Source organism: Ambystoma mexicanum, chromosome 2p, assembly GCF_040938575.1.
Source record: "Ambystoma mexicanum isolate Mex_15411 chromosome 2p, UKY_AmexF1_1, whole genome shotgun sequence".
Classification (NCBI taxonomy): Eukaryota; Metazoa; Chordata; class Amphibia; order Caudata; family Ambystomatidae; genus Ambystoma; species Ambystoma mexicanum.
Genome location: NC_090923.1, coordinates 1071161186 through 1071184447, shown reverse-complemented (window position 1 = coordinate 1071184447; position 23262 = coordinate 1071161186). Strand labels below are relative to the sequence as shown.

The 23262-nt window shown below is 44.5% G+C and overlaps 1 protein-coding gene across 5 annotated transcripts in view; it reads right to left on the bottom strand.

Moving 5' to 3' along the window:
- Positions 1 to 22894, bottom strand: part of MUS81 (MUS81 structure-specific endonuclease subunit) — a 1262762-nt gene extending 1239868 nt beyond the window's left edge. For 3 of the 5 annotated variants that reach the window (XM_069645008.1, XM_069645010.1, XM_069645011.1), the window contains exon 1: positions 22829 to 22887. The gene's annotated coding sequence lies outside the window, so the exon portion shown is untranslated. Of the gene's footprint in view, positions 1 to 22828 lie in introns of all 5 variants that reach the window. The other 2 variants (XM_069645007.1, XM_069645006.1) reach the window with 2 other exon arrangements.
- Between the last annotated feature and the right edge of the window lie 368 nt (positions 22895 to 23262).

Here is a 23262-nt window from a genome sequence, read left to right as displayed (position 1 = left end):
CAGGTTGCTACCAACAGCTATGTACTGTCTCATGGTAATTAAACAGTCACAAAATAACCCCTTGTCCCATTCTTAAACTAATGCATTCCTCTGCATTATGTTGTATACTTTTATCGGAGCTGCCAATAAACTCACAAGGCTGCGAGGGTCACAGAAAACCCACCCACAGGGCAGGCTTGGCTTCAACGTCATTACGCTGCACACACCGACTGAAAAGACACCAAGTAGCACGTTTCCTTGAATGCTGTGCTGGAGCGAATGCTTCTCTCTGCATTATTCCGACCCTTTACGTGGCAGCTGCGCAACACTGAAGCATCTGATGAAAGAACGACGTTTCTGGCAGTGGCTGCTGTATGCGAGACCTACTTACCCCAGATTATAAATCAGGCCTGACATCAGAGCTCAGCTGTGTATGTCGCTCTTTGCAAGTCTCCGAGTCATTGGTATGTGGAAGATTCATGAAAGCAGTGTTAATACAATTATTCACTTAAACTATTAAAAAAATGGTAAATCAAGTTCGTTGTGCAGTTATCCCAATTTGGTGAGTTTGAGAAATGTTAAAGGCCATTTATACTGTGCACTATCACCACTGGCGTGGTCCCCTGGTGCATCTGAAAGGCAAAAGGGTAGGAAGGGTTAGTGGGGCGTAGCGTGAAAAGGCAGAGTGAGAGTTGTGATGTGCTGTTGACCGCTTCAGTTCGGTTAACACCGTTCACCGAGCATAGGTGTGATTTCTCGGTCGCTAGTCTGCCATGTGTTCTTATACGAGACTAGGTGTGGTTTGTTTTGTTGTTGCAATGTAGTGAAGTACATGTGGATTGCTGTGCAATAGGTATGGTCGTGTTTGTTTAGCGTTTGAGAGGTGAATACAGAGAGTTAGGTTTTAGCAGTTGGGTTAGTGCGTCAGTCTATCTTACCTCCTTGCTTGGGCATCTGTGTTAGGTGCCTCTACCCCTGTTGTGTTTTGAGGCGTTCCGTGGTGGGTCACTCTCCACATTTTCTGCATGCTAGTGGCTTGTCTCCATAACTGTCTAGTGGACTGTGGGGCAAGTTGGTGGTGAGGTCTCCCCCTAACCCCAGGGTGAAAATGAAGGCTGTTTAAGGGTCTGCTCTTAGGCTATCATTGGATGCGCTTGCCAACACCTCCCTGGGCTCCAAGGGCGGGGGTCCCCTCTCTCTGAATTCTAGGGGGCTCCCCAAGCTCTGGCAGTTTTTTTTGTTGCTCCCTCTTTTACACTTAAGGTACTGATCGCATTATAGATGCCTCAGGTAGTTTTAAATGGGAGGAGGTGTATCTTGGGCTCCCTCTCTCTATCCGGCTTTCTCCTCCAATGTGTGCTTGTTGATGCACGTTCTGTTTTGAGTAGTGCTGGCATTTTCAAATCGTTTCCATCGTGCTTCTGAAGTGAATAGCCAGGTTTTAAGTATTTTTCTGAATTTTAGGTGATTCTTCGTAATGCGTATTTCTTTCGGGAGGGAGTTCCAAGTTTTTGCTGCCAGGTGGGAGAAGGAGGATGCCCATTTTTTTCTGGGGTATGGTTTTGGCTCCAAGCGGATGTCGTTGCTTGATCCGAGTGTTCTTGTCGGTTGGTAAACAGTGATTTTCTTTTGTAGGAACTCTGCTCCTTGGCCATGGATTGCTCTGTACGTTCAGTACATTGTTTTTAACGTGATGCGTTGTTTGGTTGGCAGCCAGTGTAGCATCTTTAGTGCTGGAGTGATGTGATCTCTTCATGATAGTTTGAGAAGAAGTCTGGCTGTTGTGATTTGGATGCATTGCAATTTCTTCAGCAGGTATTCCGGCATTCCAAGGTATAGGCTGTTGGCCTAGTCTATTATAGACAGGATGATGGCAGTGATGAAGTGTTTTGTGGGTGAAGAAGAGGAATGGTGGAATCCTTTTTATAAAGTGTAGGAGGAATAAGCACTTCTTGATTATTGCGTTTACTTGTGGTTCAAGTGTTAGCTCTTGTCCATTCGGACTCCAGGTTTTTGACTATTTTAGATGGTGTGGGTGCCATGCCTAGTTCTGTAGGCCAAGGGATGTAATTGTTATTTTCTGGTTTTTGGAGATGACCATGATTTCTGCCTTGCCTGGGTTGGGTTTGATGCTGTTTGTGTTCATCCATTCATAGAGTTCTTTTCGACAGTCTACCAGCATTGTGTTCTCTTCTTCTGCATCTTCAATTTTATAGATGATTTGTGGGTCGTCTGTGTAGTTGTAGCACGTGAGGCTGTGTCTTTTGACTAGGTTGAGTAATGGAGTCGGGTAAATGTTGAAGAGGAGCAGGGATAGGGAGGATCCACAGTTGGTGTACCGCACAGAGGAATTTAATGGTTTTATCCAATATAGAAATATAGCTTTCATATGGTGTTTGCAGTCAAGTGTGAAGCTTAACTTGCCATGATCCTGCCATTGTTTGGGGAAGAGGTCTAGTGTCCTATTTGAGGTCTCTCCTCCTCGTTGTGAGGAGGCAGGCCGTCACAATGGGACAGAGGAAAAGAAGGTGGCAAGAGAAAAAGGAGGGGTTTGAAAAAGGCAAAAGGATAAAGAAGTAGTCCCTACCACAAGCTGGCTTCTGCATTTTCATTACGGTCCTTCATCGACACCCCTTATGCTGATGACGATCACTGGCACGTTTTACCACATTGTTCTGAAGGTGGCAGCTTTACTTCTTTCTCGCTTTGATACACAGTCCGAGGGAAGAATACAACGCAGACTCCTGCGTTTCCGTCTAATGACTGCACTCGCATATAAAAGCAAGGAGATACCGTGCAGAACATGCAGTGTCTCACAACAGTAAAATTACTCTGAATGGAAAGCAACATTCCACGAGCTGCGAATTGTACCACTGGCCCACCCACAGACAAGTTTCCAACAACTCACATCAAGCAGGTGAAATGACTACACAGTGAGCATTGATAAATTAGCTGCTCTGACCCACGCACTAGTGCAACCACACAATTCATGCCAGTTGCGTTTAGGATCGTAAATTAAACCAGTTCTGGAAAACCTGGGAGGATAGCCCAGGGGCAATGAGCTGGTCTTGGAAGCAAGTCAATCTCAGCAGCATGGGTTTGATACCCGGTTCCAAGCTTAGGGTAGGAAGCACAATATAAAAGCACAATTTCATTATTCCCACCCCCCCACACTCCAACTGTGGTGCCACCACAGTGTGCCTCCCATTGAGCCACAATAACCGACGTCCTGCAACCTCATTGCATGAAGTGTGAAAGTTACAAATACCATGGGCCTCATTACGAGTAACACTGTTCTGCCACCTGAGATCCTGTTGCTACCGGGACAAGTCCCAGCAGCCCGGGATATCAGGCGGCAGAAAGTCTAACTCCCCATTCCCATGGAGTCCCATAAGACTGTTGCCAACGGTGCCAGTGCTTCCGTGACAACCCCGCTTAGCGGGGGTTGTTGCGTTAGGCAGGTCAGACCTGCCAGGTGCAAGGGCCCAGATAGGCAGAGTTGGAGTGTGGCGGTCTGGAAAGGGTGCCGGTACTGTGCAACTGGCACCCTTATTTCCGGAATGACACACTCGGAATGAGGCACCATGTCTGATGAAGAGGTCGTCCACTAACCAGGCCATCTCAAGGATAAGGACTTCACTCATGTCTCATGAGACACCACAGAATCTGTCTGATCTTTATTCTTAGGCCAAGCCAGCTAGTAGATACATATAAGATTTTGCATCCATCAGTACCCCACTATAGAATGTAACAAAACAAGACCAGAAATGTCTATGGTCTCCCGACTATCAGGATGCTTTTGGTGCCATACGCCCAATAACTGAATTGTCAGTATGCACTTTACCCTTTGATTCCAACATGAACATTAAACTTACAGTTGAAATCATCCCGGTAGGTGCTATCCTGGCTCAATATGGTCAACACTCAGTACAGCCAAGACATCATCTCATACGCTAGTAGGAGCCTATCTGACACTGATCAAGCCGATTCACATGAAGAACAAAAAAAGTAGGAGCATGGCCATAAAGAGCCCATGCACATTATCGTTTATTTATGTATGACAAAAAAATTCAGTCATCAGTGACCATCAGGCTCTTCTCACTATCTGTGGCAACCTGATGGCATGCATGCCCCCCCACAGATTGCAAGATGGGGAGTACACTTAGACTACAAATTCCACATCATTCGCAAGAAAATATGCCAATTTGGATGACTTTTTTATTATGACCCACCAAACGGGTTCCAAAAAAATTGTCCATAGCAGACAACTACAACAACTAGGAATTGCTACCAACCTACCCAACCTGCATTACACTGAAAGGCATTCAAGACAGCTCTGCACAAGGACACATTTTTCATAAATCACAGGCGCCTAGCGACCAGTACATGGAAACATGCAAAAGAGATGGCCAATACAAGGAATGTAGAGGACACACAAGATCTCACACACGTGTTATTGGTGAAGGAAGACCTGCTGTCATACAAACCACATATGATACCGAAAGGAAAAAAGATTGTCATCCCAATCTCATTAAAATAGAGAATTGTGTACCTAGCCAATGAAGAACAACGAGCAATAGTCGGCACAGAAAAATAGTCATGTTCTAAAGTCCAAGGACAGACTCAATGGTAGAAGACACCCTCGACCGATCCTACAACTGCTTAGCAATAAGTTTACACATTCCCCGGACCTCTCCGCATGACACTTATACTGCAAACAATCTGGGAGGAAGTGGCAACTGATCTTTGGACTGCTCCAGTCAGGCTCAGATGTCCTTGTAGTAATGAACCAATAGTCCACATACGCAGAGATTCAACAGATTCCATCAACAGCCATTTTACATGCAAGCACAGGGTTGGGCAAAATCTTCACAGGGTAGGGTATACCTTGAGTGGTCATGTCAGATAATGGCCATCCATTCAAAGGTCAAAACATTTGCTGAATCTGGGGTTTCTGTCACCACCTACACCACTGTGGCCTCAAGCTAATTAGATTGTCGAACGTTTCTAGGGAACTTTAAGTGGGCCATACAGGTATCCCATCTCACCAGGAAACCAGCAGTACAAAATATATACCAGTTATTAAGGGACTTTAGCAACACTCTGCATAGCACCACTGGAGGAATTCCGGGCCAGATCATGTTCGGACAGCCCATCCATATTCTGCCACCGCAAACTGTCGCAATCAGACAAATTGCGTGAGCACTAAACAATATGCAAATACAGCAAAGCCGTATTTGCTGTATTTAGGATGCCGACAGCAGAACGATATCCAGAACCTCCTCCATAAAGGTGGGAGACAGAGTACTTGTGAGACAGCAAGTAAGACATAAAACTGTGTCGTCATTTTATAGTAACGTCCTCACATTAACACAACCAAATGGGTTACAAATAACAGAAGAAAACGAGAAAAGAAATTACGAGAAATAAAAGTGTTCATAACTAAAATAATCTAGAAATAGCAACACCATAACAGGAATGGGGTAGTTAGGAGACAATGAACCATCAGATGAAGAATACAGTTAGGAACAACAACACATGCCTGAGAACAGCTCACCTGGACCAGCGGAAGGCCTACATTCTCAAGTAAAATAAAGTACAATAGGATGGATTGAAGACATGAAATAACTGACTTTATATCAAAGCCAAGAGGAGGTTGTAGTGTCCTATTCTTTTTGATTTGTTTATTTTGCAATTCGGTTAACATAAAACATTTTTGGACAGTATTACTTACATCCATAAAGAAAAACAAAATTCATTGACAATGACAAACACAGTATGTATAATACACTTCAAATATCAAATCATTCGTAATCCCAGGAATATTAAGACCATAGTATAAAACATACAAAACCATAAAAGGTTATTAAACATTGCATTTTAGAGTGCGATCATTCTGGGATAAAATGGACCAGTTCCTTGCAGGATTTTCATGTCAGCATTGAGCATCTGAATTTTGTTCCAGAGCTACCCACTATTATCCAGGGTAGCTTTACTACCCAACACATCACCTTTAGCTATCTCTGATTCAATCTTATTCACTGAATGAATCCACACATTAAATGCAGCTCGTACCAGAGAACATGTGGTCATATTGAAAATAGGCCCAAACTACCCATTGCCCCATAATAGTTCAAATATATTGCATAAAACCGGACAACCAATGAGAATATGTTTTATAGTTTCCAATTGAGTTCTACACAGCCTACACACACTTTTCCTTATGAAGCTGCATCCTAGCGCCCATTCTCAGAGTGGGTAAGAAGTTAAAATCGGAGTTTCAGTCCAAAATGTCTCAGAATATGATTATCCCATAATATCAAATACGGGACTGGGGAGAAATATGAGAATTTCTAGTTGATGTAACACTGGAAAGTACTTTTCCACTGGAGGTATTCCAAATTTAAAATGTGATCCCATTTGTGGGCTTTTTTTAATGAGCTTATTCTTAAATATACTCCGAGTGCTCAGAGAAGTCCATGAGTACACCGATCTTTCTGTGTGGAATGACTATTTTGCAAGCTTGCACCCTCTCATTTGTTCGCACCCAGCAGACTGCTATCCCACAAAATGTTACACCAGCTAGAGTATCTCCAGGGTCATTAAGTATCTTATATAGCAACATACTTTGCTTGATGTCGTTTAATGTAGTTCCATGGAAACCAGATCTAATTCCAGACGAATAGTCTCAACTGAAGAACACTGGCGATGTCACAATGTACAGAGCCATACACATCCTTCTAAGGCCTTGGAACATTTTATTTCTTTATCCTTGAGGATTTCCAATGTGTATATATATATTTTTTTTATTTTATTTGCATTTTTAAAGCGCTCACACAGCCCAGGGGCATCAAGGCGCTGTTACAGGAGTAGGTCTTATTGCATGTTTATAACACGCTTAATACCCAGAGGTTTCTACGCGCTGACCCGGGGATCGAACCTGTGTTGCTTCATGTCGTCTTGCTTCCAAGGCAAGCATGTTGCTGCCGAGCTATCCTCCCGGGACATGATACTAGGAACAATGCTAGTGCGTTATACCTGAATGAAGCCTTCTATAGATGAACCAGTACTATAAGCAGTGAATTTTCTTACCATCCCGAACTTACGAAGAGCTTTATTCTCAATAAATTCACTATTTGCTTCAATAGAATAGTTCAGTTTGATAAGCACACCCAAATAGACATTGGCCCCCCCAATTTTCCCTACCGAGTCACCATCTAGTTTCCACACAAAATTACTGGGATGTCTTCTACAACCTATCGCCATGATCTTAGTCTTTTCTGTATTTACCTGCAGCCCATTCCTTTCCGAATAGGAGTAGAACGCAGCCAGAGACCTTTGTAGCCCAATTGTAGTCTTTTCGAGCAATATGGTGTCAACGGCGTACATTAGCTAGCTTATCCGCCTATTCACTTTCTTTAGCGGAAAGGACCGGCAAGAGTCTAACGTAGTCCCTAGGTCAGCCATATAAAAGGTTAGACAGTGCCGGTGCAAGGACAAAGCATTGCTTTAGTGCGTTTTGTATCTCGATATAGTCTGTGATGTTACCCTCCCGTCTTAATCTTACTGCCGGCGATATTAGGGACATAAATTCTTCAATTTCCCAATCTTCTAGTTTCATCCAGAGTCTGCCCCTATCGAACTTTCAAAAGCTTTTTAGAAATCGACATAGGCTACACATAACTTTCGATCTTTATAGACCAGCGCCTGCTGAATTAGATAATTCAAGGCCCAAGTGTTTTGGTATGTCCCCATTTATTTTACAGAAACTAGATTGGTGTAAAGACAGCAACTTCATCCACTCTTCACAAGATGTTATTCTATCCAATAGAAGGGAGCGGAATAGTTTACCTAGGGCATCTAGCATAGTTAGCAACCTGTAATTGGTAGTTATGCCCCGATCACCCGTTTTATGGACTAGTATTAGCATTGACTTTTTCCAGGATGAAGGTATACTGCCTTCCTTCCCGATCTTACAAACAATTTTGTTAGAACAGAGGTCCATACGTCAACATGGTCCTTCAGTACATGGGGCCCTAGATACCTTTAGTATCTTGATCGCATTCTAAACTCTCCCCTTCAGTGAAAACCACTCTTCCTATGAAAGGTAGAGGTTAATGCAGTAGTTCTTATCCCATTTAATTTGTTTCCATACAGCTCCTTGCTATAGCTCTCCCATTTTTCTTTGCCAATTGGAATTATCAGGACATGTTCAGGTGGATCCATTATTTCTCTTACTTCCTTGCAGAACTTTTTAAAGTGGTTCTGTCTGAGCAAGCAAAACAAGAATAACCATTTTGTCGTCCTGGAGGAGGCCTTAACTTTCCTTAACCAATTTCAATATTTGTTTTTCACATTACTTACCATTTCATTGAATTTTAATTAACTAATAGAGCCATTGCTTCCCATCTTTGTCAACTTCCTTATCCTTCTTAATTCTCTTTTTATCCAGGCTATTTCTACATCATGTCCCCTTTGCACATGCACGTTCTCCTTTTCCTTGACTGTCCCTGCACGCACACCAAATCTATTAGCATACTCTGCCATTAACAAGGCTCTCTCCTCAATCTCTAAGTGAGGGACTTTCAGGTCTACTCCATCTAAAGGAACAATTAATTTAGAGCTGCAACATTCTTATCCCCCAAATAATTTTATGTTTTCCATTTCCATTATTTACTCTGATCTCACCGTAGATCCAAAGCCTCTTAGCAATAGGTGCACTACTAGGGGAGTCATTTGACCAGCATTTTATAGTCGCTCTATGGAGAGTTTCTTAGGGTAAATTGAGTGGCACTATAGTTACTATCATGTCTCAGGAATGCGTAAATCGATCCAACTTCTGTTCTTCCCATTAGACCATGCGTTTGCACTAATGGGAAGAGCAGAATTTGGATCGATCCACCACACATTCCCGAGTCATTGGTACCAGGAATTGAAGGCCTACTGCTGCCATAAAAATTCATGCATTTGGAGCCCCGATTGTTTAAGCTCATTTCTACAATCACATTATCAGCCAAGGTATGGGTATCCAAACCCTGCTGCGCCTTCATACAGTTAACATTATAGTCACCAACTACCATAAGCCTACCCAACGGGTAACGCACTAACCACTCCGATATCAACTGGTCAAGTGCGTTCATAATAGTCAGCATATATTTATATTTGCCCTAGGTGGGTTATAGATGTTTGTCTGTAGCAGAGCTCGAAATTGATAAGCAGCTGCTAAAAGCATCTCCTGTGTATCCAACATTAACCAGTGACCAGGAGCTACCACTGGGGAACAAGAGCATAGCATTCCACAAATATAAATTCCAAACATAATTTTGTCTGTAATTTATGAACGCTTATGTTTGAAATGGCATACAGATGTGCCATAAATGTGTATTTATAGATTATCCCAAATGCACAGAGTTAAATTCACATGTGTGTTTGTTTGGGATTCGTTGGCCTGGGGAGCCAAAAGTAGCTCCTGGTAGATGTTGGAGTAAAGCTAACCAGACTACAAACAGGAGCTAAATAGCTGCCAGCTCCCCTCAATTTAATTTTGTTTTCTTTATTGTGTTTTGATTCCCAACTGAGTCTTTCACGAATACATACAAGATAATAAAACAGATGATATCCTTTAGAAAGGAAACATTACACACCTTTTCCTTACATTTATCCTCCAAGTTATACATAATTCATCAAATACATCAAGATAAAAAGGAATAAGACTTTGTGAGAAGCTAACCACCAGCCACCTCTTCTATTTCTTAGTTTCTTCCCCTACTCTACCTAATTTCTCCAGGATTTTGTAAAGCAGGTCACATAGGGCTACAATACGGCTCTGTGCTTGTCCACCCATCAGACTGATCCAACATGCTTCATTACCATTTATCATGTCTAAATATCTCTTTCAATCTTCCCTTAGCGCCGTTTTGTTTTACTTTCGCCTGATTTGCAATCAGTTCATCAGTAGATGATCCAATTTCACCCAGTAATTTGCTCATCTCTACCTTCAATCTGGCTATAGAGTCTCCAGAAGTTTGTATCTGAACTTGCCCCCATTTTTCATATAATGAGTGACCTGGAGGATTTAGTAGTTTTGCGTAACTCAGTTTCCGCCAGTCTGCCCTTGCGGCCAATGAGACTAGTCCAAACTCATGACGTATTATTGAGTTTGGTATTGATTTTGCTAACCTTAAAGTCTCTTTCCAGAGTTTTCCTTGGAAGGTGTTTACATTTTGTCCCAAATCATTAAGGTTTATGTCCAGCCCATACAAATTTGTCGCCTCCACCTGTATCTGGTAAAACCGCATGAGTGGAGTCAGCAAGTAGCTGCAAAGCTGTGCATGTACACGCCTCATCTTTGTAAGAAGAGGACCATACCTAGAGGTGAGGTAATTTACCCCTCCTAATTTGGAGGCCTAATTTATAACCTCATACGCCAGGTATGTTAGAGCCAGTACTCTCTCCAAAGGCACATCCCCTACCCTCCACATCAATCTTTTGGGCCTTTTTTGTTGTTGAAAAGAGACTCTTGATTTAGCACCATTTACCTTGAGGTTATTTTCAACTGCATAGGTGTAGAAAAGCGACAACTTGCGCTGCGGCCCAATCAGTGTGAGGTCAATCTATCCAATCCAGTGCTGCCGAACCCAATTTCACCAGGTTAGTACTCCCCTACCCCCCTCCCAGATTTTAGCAATATCTGCCATATACAAGTTGTATAGGGTTGGGGCTACTACGCAACCCTGCCTTAATCCCACATGTGTGCCAATGAGAGGTGTCATTGCTTCTTCCCTATTTAGCCTCTCACTGATGTATCTGTGTGCAGCAATGTTAGCATTTTCACCAGACACAGCGGGATCCCTACCCTCAGCAACTTTTCCCCATAATAAACCATGACTCACTGTGTTAAATGCACTGGTCATATAGATTGAGGCCATATAAACCTTTCCAATAGATTTCTTCTTTCCCGCTGTTATCACACGTGCTAAGGTGAATGCATTTAAAGGGGTACCCATTCCTGTTCGGAAGCCTATTTGACATTCCGATAGTAACCTTTGTGAATTATTTTTCTTTTAAGATCGCAAAGTAGCAAAGTTTGAAAGATTTTACTAGTGGAATCTAATAGTGCTAGGGGTCTAAGATTTGCTGGATTTAATGTATCCCCTTTTTTAAAGATTGGTACTATATGGGATTGCTTTCAAGTGTCTGGTACTCTTGATGTATGAAAAACATGTTGGAAAAGCTGCCATAAAGGGGTTGTCCATAACTCCATATTTTACTTAATAATGACTGGAGAAATATTATCCGTGTCCGGGGCTCTTGAGCGCTTAGGCTCTACCAATTGCCCACACCACATCTTTTCGAACCCAAGGGCAAGTTTGTTCCATATGTGGCCGCATTTATAGGTTAGCCGTGGGTTCCTTATCAGGGATGGTATATTTCTCCTTCATGTACTGTACCCAGCATATGCAGGGACCCAACACTCATCCATCATGGTCGGATTACCTTTGGTTATCCCTGCCATCATAGACCAACATTTCCCTGCATCCTTTTTTACCAAAGAAGTTACCATCTCTTGATTTCTCTTAATTTCAGTTTCCCTTTTAATCAACTTAAATACCCGTTTATAGCGAACCAGTATCATCTTCTTGTTCTCCAACAATATTTTATGTGAAGTAGAGTTTAACCTACATGCACTGATCTCAGCTCTCCCCTTTCTTTTAGCTTCCTCGATTCTAACATTAAAGAGCTTTTGATGAGTTTGGTTTCCCTGCAAATGTCCCTTCTTGGTAAGCAATTTCAGGCATGATTGCAACTTATCGTTGTAGTTCCCGACTGTTAATTGGAGACCCATCTGCACCATATTTCTCAACTCTTTTCCCCATGCCATCAAAAATAACATGATTGCCCTTTTGTAACATCTAATGGCTACCGCCCTCTAGTTACCAAGGTGAAAGTCATTGATGGAAACCTTTAGTGCATATTCGGGCATATGTTAAGGTTGTAGTTTATAGGCAAATTATCGCTACCCATCGCATCCCCCCAAACTATACAGTCATTCATCCTATTCAACTCTGCAGAAACAAATACATGGTCAATCCAGGAGGTACACCTCCCCCTCATCCATGTATGAGCATCTCCAATTTCTCCCTCTGAGGGAGTACAGGGCCATAGCTCATACTGTAATAATACATTCTTCCATAGGGCTCCCAAATATTCACTTCCATTTAAGTTTCCTCCTCTGCTACAGCGCTTAGTCCACTGAGTCTCTACACAAGACGCATTAAAGTCCCCTGCCAGAGGCGTTGCTAGGGGGGGGCTAAAGGGGCTATAGCCCCTGGTCTTTTGGTTGTAGCCCCGGATAGAATCTCAAGAGCTACAACCAAAAGGTTAGCTACCGACATTTCTGACATTAGCGTAGCCCCGGGTCTTTTCCAGACCTAGCAACACCCCTGTCCCCTGCTACTAGTATGTCACCATTTCCTTCTTTCTCCAGCCACTCTTCAAACAGCATTCCCAACTCATTCTGCATCCTCGTCATGTGCGTGTAGGATTGATTGCCATAAATGTTAACTATTAGAAGATTTGACTCGGGGTGGGTGGCGGGGGGAATGATTTGGATGGATGTGGCTATTAGGTCGGACGATGCCACCTTCAACTCATGGTGAGCAACATCCCAACTCTGATCTATGGCTATTACCAGCCCTCCTTTGGGCTGGCCTGTTCTTCCTTGTACTGCCAATATACATTAAGTTCTGTACCCCTTTAATTCCAGGCGTTCTATAGTCATCGTCTCCTGTAAAATTATCACATTTGCAGCTTCAAAATACTCACAAGCAGTTTCCGCTAGCTTATGAAATCCACAGATGTTCCATGAGGTTATCTTTAGAACATTCCCTTTAAAGCTGCTGCTGACTGTAACCTTCTTGAACATTTCCAAGGCCCCCTCCAACCAAGCCCAATCATCTCAGTTTCCCAAGTGGCCTATCAAGCCACTTGCCACTTCTCTTGAATGTTACAAAATGTCCAGTATTGGTATGGGATTTAGCTAGTCTTCTATATCTTCCTGGCTTAACAATTTTAAGGCAGAAACCCAGTGTTTTAAGGGCACCTCTATTACTCCATATCATGTGGGCAACTAGAATTGAGGCAAAATAGCAGACTGATTATCGTTCTGCCCCCAACTTCAAAAATGCCACTCGCGAGATGTCCTCCGATCTTAGTGCTCTTAGCTAGGGGACAACTTGGAAACCTCTTATTATAGCTCCTCTGTTCATGTTTTCTTTGTTATCCGATTTCCACCCCATTTCAATGCCCCGGAAAGTTTCCCTTTCCATTTTCTTGGGGACTCTCCGTGTCTCCACTACTTTGGGGAGTACCGCAGATTTCAAATACCTGCCCTACTATGGGGACAGTACCTCATCTTTTATGATTGAGGGTGTACCTCCAGATGTTTTTGGGGTCCTTTGAGGATCCTCCTCACTGGTACTCTCCTCCATCAATGTTTCATTTCCCTCATTCTCGTTGTTGGGGGCATCATGTTTATTATTTCCTTTTTTGTCCAAAAAATTAATTTTAGAATGTTTTTCTTACTATTTCCTTCCTTTTCTTGTTGCACCATTGGAGTCTTAGCCCTTTCACTTTGCGAGAAGTTTCAGTCTCTTTCCTTCCAATTGTGATTGCCTCCACAAATTGTCTTGAGTTGTACCTTTTGTTCGTGTTAGGTGCTGGCTGATTTTTTGTATTCTTTTTTTTAATTTTTCACTGTCCTCTTTTGATGAGTTTCACCCATCCTTCTTGTTCTTGGTTTACCTCCACACTTTCCTCTAGGGCTTGCGACGGGGCCTCCTGTCCTACAGCCTCCACCTCCCTTTCCTGCGTTTCCGCCATGTCTAGTTGTTCAAAGGGATGGAGAGTCTAGTTGTTCCAGCTCCTGATTGGAGACCGTACTACCATCTCAGACTCCTGCCACCCTGTATATGTCTCCATCCACGCTGTTGGTTCACTAGGTGGTATTGGAGGGTCCTCAGTGGTATAATGCCCCTCTATGTGGATAGCCCCTTCTTTCATAGACGCTTGGTAAGACCTCCGTTATTCCCACTATCGCATTGCAGAGTTGTTCGAAGTAGTGATCTAATATATCCCCTTTGTTTATACTTTCCTCTTGTAACCACCTCTTCTTATTTGAGGAGTTTATGGTAGGAATTCGGTCACATCTTTGGTTGAAAATCTCAATTTCCTTGAAATACTGTGTCTGGGCCTTATGCAATTATTTGGCATTGGTCTCGCATTTCCAAATGTAACATGAGGTTTGTTTGTTTTATTTATTTGAGATGCCCAGAGGATAACTCATTTCTTGAGTACCATTGTTCCCACCAGCACCCACTACTTCTGAATATAGTATGGGCCTGGTGGAGCACTTCATTTTCCCCCAGGATGCGTGGTTTCAAGTCCCTGTTCCTGTGTTTCCTGGATATCTGGGTGACTTGTTACACTTAACCCTGGCTCCATATTGGTTTCCTTAGCTGGAGTCTCCACATTTTCTAGACTCTGCCCACCACCCTCCTGGTAGGCTTTCAGTGCCTCCTTTCCTTTGTCTGTTATGGCCAACCTGCCACTGCGTAGTTTCAAAGCCATTTGTTCACCTTTATAAAGTACAAAATATCCAAGGTCATTTACACGCACACAGCAGATTTTTTCCACTTTTCTACTATCGTAAAGCGACAGGCGCTTAGAGGAAGCTTTGTAGCTGACGTGATGGTTTAGCAGGATCCGCACCGCCCACAAAAGGTCTTAAAGCGTATGTATAAACGCCCATCAATCTGTATCACTTACACCATTTATCGTGGACCTTTTAACTGGAGATGCTAGTTAAGTTACACAGGTCCAGTTCGGATGCAGATCCCCGTTTCCCTATGCCTCTGTGTGCCTGTTGGAACAATATTGGGGAGGGTACACTTTGTATAATTATGCGGCATGCCCCCCATCCGCAAACTACAACTTCTAAATGTTTGTGCAAGACTAGGCAGCACCAACAACGCTTTATGTACTTTGTACTCGCTCCAACTTAGAAGGCAGCAGTTTAAAACGTTCTTCCCCCACGGACCACCACGAAACACTTCTGCCGCGCTTCGCTTGACGGAAGTTCTTAAAGGTTTGCCTTAAAGGCACAGTATCAAAGTATCACAGTGCGTGCCGTATGCTTCCAAAGCACGTCTTCACTGCAGAATGTCATACATGACAACTCTCCCGATTTAGGTGTGAGACTCCTGATTTTTCAGTGAAAAATATAGCTATTTTTCACTGTCTCCCGCCTAAAATTACGGTAGACCCAATGCATTCCTATGTGGAAATGTAGGTCTCCTGATTTCCCTTTGGAAATCTCCCTCCCAGGTGGCTCTGAATGTTGGCATGTATGGAATGTAGCAAGAGCTTCTGAAAGAGAAAACAACGAAAACACTTGCTCCCCTCAATTCCGAACCCAGAGTAGTGTATTATTAGCCTCTTGCTCCAGAAATTTGACAGCAATAATGTTCTCGCTCGCTCCCGCTGCTCCCAACTGTGAGGACATTATCTCCCTGCATACGCCAATCACTAGACCCCTTTTTGGCCTACCATCACCCCCTTTCTTGCCAAGCAATTATAGCAAACATAGCCATCCGAAGCCAACATTTTGAGTCAGCGATCCAGTTTATAGTATATAGTTTTCGTAAAAGACCCAGAATTATAGGTTTTAACAGACAATACTAGTGGTTAATTTATAGCAACTGTGAGCAAGTCATTTCCCATAAGGCATTAGACTTTCAAAGACTAAAGGCACTCCCTTTGGCACTACTTGTATATTGTTACTGCATTTGGAGTAAATACAAATATAAATTAGGGGGCCTACAAAGCCCAGACGAGACAGGCCGCAATGTATGGGGCAGAGCTGTGGGGAAATGAAAAAGCAGGTGCTCTAGCTGTGGTAGAGAATAAATATCTAAAAGGTATTTTGGGTTGACCATCTTCTACGCCTAAGGTACCACGGTTATTGTGTAGAGGAGGTCCCAGATACGGCCTGCACTCCATACTCGCCAAGATATGTGACGTATGAGGAACAAACAAACCAACAGAGAGCTGCACTTGGACTCTGCCCAGTGCCATTCAGAAGTGCAATGCCTGTTGAAGTGACTATGACCAGACAACCATGGGCAGCCCGGTACCCACTGAGACAACTGTACCAGCAGTTAACACAAAATGAAGACTACTTGCAAACTGTCCCCGAAGAGACCCAAAGAGCCTTAATAGAAGGCGAGTGGTGATGACCCAAGGATATCAGGTAATATTATATGGGTGACCATATATATAGGAACAGGGGCAGCGGTAGTTGCGGGGGTGTCCCCCGCTCCCCATGAAGAAAAAAAAGGGGTTGGGGATTGCGGGGGTGTCCCCCGCATGTTCCATGTAATAATATCCCCACAAAAAACTGCTATTTTTTCGGCGATTCTTTTGCATGGCGATATTTTTGAGGGGACATTATTACATGGAACCGACCCAAGGGCACGGACAGACGTACAGATGAACATAAACGACAATCGATAGATGACACACAAGAACGAAATGTGAAGAGTAATGATGTAATGGACTTGTAAGAAGAAACGATGCTGATATATAAATAAACGCAACCATGAAGTGAGATGAAATATGCAACTAACCAATGCCTGTAAATAGGCTTGGAACGCAAGAAGCTAAGGAAACGGTACTGCTTGCAATGCTTAGTAGAAGAATAGAGCGGCAAGCGCCAATTATATATCTACCTCAATGAAGCACATTATACAAGTACGACTCCATTAGGTAAAAGCAGAATTAAGCCCAGGCTGCAAGGGGCCAACCAGGCCGAGATTCATATTCCAGCTAAAGCCAGAAGGAAAGAGCGGAATCGAAACTGAGCACAAAGCAGCTCATGCCTGAGAATTCAAGGTCAACTCAAGGAAGGGAGGAGAGCGGCAACTTCGAAAAATCAAAACTTCAGAGCATAGCAGCCTGCCCCGTGAAGGTCAAAATAAGGAGGCCCCAGGCAAGTGGCAAGGCTAATAAAGAATCAAATACACGAAAAGAAGGAAAATTAAGCAGATTCACAGTGAACAGACACGTGACCAGCCAAGCGCGAAGAGGTACCAACGTCTGATGTCACCCAGAACCCGAGGATGCCATAACTTTTCCTGATAAGAAGCTACAGTTTCGAGGCCATCCTCAGCCAACTAATTGACACATAGCCCAAAAGGTACTGATTGATGGAAGGGAGGCAGGGTGAATCTTGGGGCACACCCCATCTGGGTGTCCATTCTGCCAATTAAAGTGGAGATTTATGTGTAGGGGTGTAACCTACCCAATCACAATGGACCAAATAATCTAGGGTCCTATAGCTAGTAGAACCAATAAGAAGACGTACTTGTAGTGACGTCTATCACGAGTGATGTAGAGGGATGGGCGAGACGCCCACCCTATAAGAGTTATCCAATCCTCACACTCTGTTACCATATACAGATATAGCCCCTATACTTAAGTTACCTTTCCCAACCAATAGAATTGCATGACAATTTTGGAGTGTAACAAGTCAGTGATGACGAGAATGTACTATAACTATTGCTGTCTGAATGAAGAATTTGGAAGTTGAAGCGAGACAGGTGATCGCATTACTGTTGATTTCCATTTGTTTCCCTGTTTTTTGTACTTGTCATTAAACGGACTTCCCTTTGCCAAACTACTGAGTTGTCCTTATTGATTGGTGTTGGAGTAAGAGAATCCTGCAACCCATCCTCCTCAAGGTGCAGCTATCTCGTCTTAAAAAGTACTTCAGGGTGAGCTCTGATCCCATGGGCCCGTCAGAGGTCACTCCGCCCCACAGTGCACTTTGGAACAGGTATGCAAGGCATTGAGCACATTTGCCAATTTTGTCCACTTTACTACCGAATCCAGTTATGGTCAAACGATTCTCTTACCAAATATAGAGAACACCCAAGGGCCATAATTAGGCAGGAAGGGGGGGGGGGTTGTCCCTGGCCTGGGTAACATATCAAGGATTTGTTGGGTGCCGTAGGCCTTGGTACATACTAGACTGACCCAAGTAGTATATCCAGTGTTTCAAAAGCTGCAATTAAAGCTGCAGCCCTTAGTAACATTGAGCACGACATTGCACTGAAGGCTGCAGGTTCAGCTGTGTTGTAATGTAATGGAACCTTGGACGTAGCCTTGGACTGTTTATCTACGTCCAAGGTTTCACATTCTTGAGTTGTCGGTTGGTTGAGTGACCTGCTGGGGGCCGGGGTTTGTCCACAATATACTTCGAGCGCAACCCCCATCTGCCTACCTCGCTTTCTTACACTGGCGACAAGGATTTGGACAAAGCCTATGTAAAGCCACACATGCAGCTCCCCTGTGGCAGCGGTCCATTCAAGCAGACAGTGACGGGAGGGGAGAAGCCCAGCAGCGTAGAAGCTCCGCCTGCACAGTTGCCAGCCCTGCAGCCTCTCTGTAAGCTCCGCGGAGGTTGACGGTGGGCTGGCACCGGTCCCGGTGCCGTGGAGGAGGCGGTGCAGCAGGACCCAGACTCCTGCAGGTTGGCCTGAGCAGCCAGCAGACACACCTGTTAGGAAATATTTCTTAATTGTGGGTAATTTTCCTTCCATGTGGCAACCCCTAAACTTTTTGCTGTTGTTTTCACCAGGATCTAGACTTTGCCAGAAAAGTGCAGCCTTCTACCGCACTCCTCTGGGATTTCGCGCCATTCTTACGGGAAACTGACATGCCCTTAAGACAGTCAGTACTTGGAAACGTTGTGAAACGTTGTTTTCCGTAGTTTCTTTATCATGTTGCAGCTTTCGCGCAACATGACACAAGAGGGCACTGTACGCCAAGTTACTGATCTCTTGGGTCTCTAGTCTTCTACAGGCCCTAGATACTCTCTTTGGATTGTTAATGAACGGTGCAAGCGAATCACGGACGGGCCTGGTGGCAGCGATCGTTTCTTGTGTTTTTGAGCTCCTTTTGGCGTTTAAGCGTGTTTCTCGCACTTAGCCCAAAATGGTGGCCTGGCTCCCAAAATGGCCAGACCACGAGGCTCTTTGTCCTGTCCGCTGACCATCTTGCCCCCTTCACCTTCCCCAGGTCGAGCCGACCCGGGGCCTTCCTTATTTGGGCATGTACTTTCCCGTGAAACACAGATGCTTTTGCGGGCTTCTACAGGCCTTGTGTGTGCCTCCAGGATGTGGGCTGGGATGTCTGGTCCCAATACACATCCTGGGTGCCAGAGAGTCTAGTGTGTCGTGAATGCCTGGGACCTCTGTGGTCCGTGATAGGTCCACGTATGGTGTGAGTGTTTTGTGAGCAGATCTCCCATTGGGTCCCCTCCGTTTTGGCGCGAAGGGAACCGTGGATAAGAGGGGGCTGGAAACACCACTACCATGTCGATCTCCTGAGTTCTCACGAACAAAGGAATACAGGAGCCAAGTATCCTGCAACCATGAGGCTGGACTGAGAAATCGCTTGTGACCCGCTGAAGGACTGCTCCTCTGCACTGCTGTCGCTTTGTGAAACCCTTTCTACCTCGGATCGAACGAGAAGGCCTGTACTGGTACTTCGACCCTTGGAATAGTGGGAACAACTATTCTCTGCATCTTCACCATCTCCTGCACGTAAGCCTTCGGAAGTGTCTCTGGGCCATCCAGCAGACTGACCAGCCTACCCAGGAGCCTTGCTCTGTAACCGCTGTCAGGTTGTGTTGTATTACGAGTCCTTGACACTCTCACACGATTCGTACACTTGGCATTCCCAGGTCTGAAGTGAGTAGTGTACATTGGGCTGAAATACACACGGCCGCTCCATTGCCCTGCTGTGGTAATAAACTGTGCGGGTTCACTGGGTTTGGGACATCCTCAACTCAGCTTCTGCGGAATCTACACGACGCAGAGACGTCCCCTGCTCGTATCTGAACCTGCCAGCACTGAAACTGACGCGGAGAAGCCTGGGACTGCTTGCATCGGGGACCGGTGAGTAGCATCGCTAGGAGCTGGTCGCCCTCCTGCAGGAGCCCATAGCTTTTCCCCGCTGTGTCTAACAGCATGCCTTTCCGTACTCGCGCTCTGCTGCTGCCCACAGTGGAGACTGCGCTTGAGTCGCGGAGTTCTGTTCATCTTCATTTGTTCACCTAACTAAACTGCCTGATTCCCCTCGAAGAGACTCCCCTTTTTGCCAGTTGGCACCAGTGTGTGCAGGTACTTTTGAGCACAAGGCTCCACTCTTCGTAGGGCTGGGACTTCCTTTTAGTTAGGTGCCTCTGAAGGCGGACTGGGTCTAATTATTACTTGCACTGCCTGTTTTCCTCCCCATCCAGGTGGTCTACACGTTTTGTGCGTCTAACTCGTTAGACTCGTTTGTATTTGTATATATATTGTATTGGTTTGGTATGTGTTGGTTTACTTGAGTTTTATTGTGATTTCTCGCTACGGTCAATGTTACAAAGGCCTTGTAATAAATGTGTATATATTTTTAATATAACACCTGCTTGGAGTAATTTGTAAGTGTCCTTGCTTTGTGTGCTCATTGCGGGCTTTCAGTCACCCTTATCCCTCTTGAGACCTAGTCTTGACCGCCGTGATCGCTACCCTGATTGGTCTGGCTTGTCCAGAGGTTACCCTGTTCCAAGAAACTAGGCTGGCCTTCTGAACCTCTGCCCCTCCAGGACAGAGTTCAGAAATCTGTCTTAACAACACCGGCAGGAAGGTAAGCAGGCCTTCCAGCGCGTGCACCAGCCGCGCAGAGAACCGCAGGTGGTGGGAAGAAGCGAAGAGCGCACTTAGCGAGATTCCCCCGGGAGGAGCCAAAGGGGGCAAGCCTAAAGTGATGGAGAGCACCAGCAACGCGGCACGGGCACGCGTGCAGCTGTTGCCACTGCCTACGAGAGTGAATGCGAGCCAGGTTGGGCTCAGAAAAGCATTTATGTGGTCAAGAGAGGGAGCCACATGGCTCGATTAAGGATGTACAGCACAAGCTGGTGGAGTGTTCAGGGTGTACCCTGACCCTGAAGGGAAAAAAAGGGGAACTTTGGTTCAAACAGTCCAGAGAGGAGGCACAACCAAAGACACTGGGGGAAGTGTAGTCATGGGTACTAGGAAATCGGACACTGCAAGAAGCAATTGCTGCACAGATTGAGGATCCTCATTTAGTTTGGACCAACCCTGAAAGTGAAGGGCGTCACAGGGCACTTGCAGGATGCAGCAAAGTAACTGCCCACCTCCTGCCTTCCTTCCCAATCCAGGGGAACCTCCCATTCCTTGGGACCTCTGGGTGGACACTTTCAAGGTCTATCTGAGAGCAGCAGGTGGTGCAAGGTACAGCGATGACGGCAAGGGAGCTGCACTTCTGAACTGCCTAGAGACGGAGGGTCTGAGGGTATTCAGGCATGTTCCAGGTGATGAAGTGCGAGTGAGGTTCAAGGATTACGTTATGGAAAGTTCAGAGCACTGAACAGTCTACGTGGCAGTTGTGTGAGTGAGGTGCGTAGTGTGTGCATGATGTTGGCCAACAGGGTTGTCATTATTGTGTTCTTGCAAATTTTTTGGGTGTATGATTGATTTCCTTATTGGGGGGTGGGGGGGGGGGGGAAGTGTTGTAATGTAATGGAACCTTGGACTTAGCCCTGGACTGTTTATTTACATCCAAGGTTCCACATTCTTGAATTGTCGGAGTTACCTGCTGGGGGCCGGGGTTTGTCCACAATAAACTTCGAGCGCAACCACCATCTGCCTACCTCGCTTTCTTACAAGCTGCTCTGTTAAGATACTGCAGTATCAAGAAAAACGCAGGGTATGAGGAGTATCTTAATCATGTTAACCCTAAAAACAAACGTTCGTTGTATATCAAGGCGCACTCAGGGACTCAGCCAATAGCACCTATAAGACACTAATGGGATTAAAAATGTACCTGCAGCATGCCCTTTGTGTGGTAATCCAAATGAGGATATGGCTAATTTCTTATTTCTTTGCATAGCAACTTTGCCATTAAGGAAAAGATTCTTAAAGGCACCGTTTCTGATCCTAGGTTGCAGAAGGCTAAACAAGGCCATGGCGACCTGTCCTAACCCTAGCGATTTGCGTGCTGTATATATCACTTGTAAATATTTACTGTGGGCAGAGAGATGAAGATCAAAGGGGTCCCAGCGAGTTGCAAATGATATTAGAATCGTATTTAATGAAGATTAAGTTTTATATTTTTATACGTTTTTAGATCTGTATGTTCTTATTTGATGAATTATCGTATTGTAATTTGTATATACTGAATGTTATTGATTAGTTCCATGACGTATTGTGTGCCTTTATGAAAATTCTGTCGAAATCAAATTAGGGGTTGGGTTGGCGGACACCTCTTGCTACATAGTGCTTGACAAATGCAAGAACCGGTGATGTGTGATATTTGGGTACCGTGCATTTGAAGACTTGAAATGTACGCGATAGCAAATATTACATAACACCGCCAGCAGAGTCACTGCTCAAAGACCTTAAATTCCACAGTTTCAGCGTTCGCAGACCATGAAACTTGACAGCATCCCTCGGTCAACCTGCGCTTGTCCACAAAATACAGACTACAACGCCCCGAGGGTTAACCCTCACATGACAGTTTGTCCCTGGTACCCATACAACGGAGTGTTTGGGCACCATAGTCAATGTGGTGCAGCAACCCAAGTAATGATTTTTCAACAGCTGATACTTCTCTATTGTGCTGTCCCACCAATATAATTTATGCGCAAGCTCCTTTTCATTTAAAGCAGAACGTCTTTCTGCACTGCGCAAAAGAGAGACAACTGCAAAAGCAAAACACGCACCTTTTCCTTCCCGCTCCTCAGTTGTATCTTAATCCCTCCGTCGAACCCGCCCCTCTGCTGCGTAAGACAAACACATGTAGAGCGTGACAGTACAGCTCGAATAGACAACTAGAACGCTGAACGTGACAGAACATAGTAAGGCTTATGCGCACGCCATGTTTGTGGAATATTCGCGTTTTTTTAAGACACTGCTTGCGTCGTACAGTTGGAAATAACAAGAAATAATGCAATTAAACATTCCAACATCATGAACATCCTCTTTTCACAGCAGTGTCTTCCAACATTATATTTCTTCCTACTTCTTCATCTAAGTCTTTTCACGCATCCTAGGTTTTGAAATCTGGAGATTTTAACATTAACATTTTGGAAGACCAGCCTGTATAGCTTTACATTAAAATGTATTGTGTATTTTTTTTAAAGGGGACTGTGTAGTG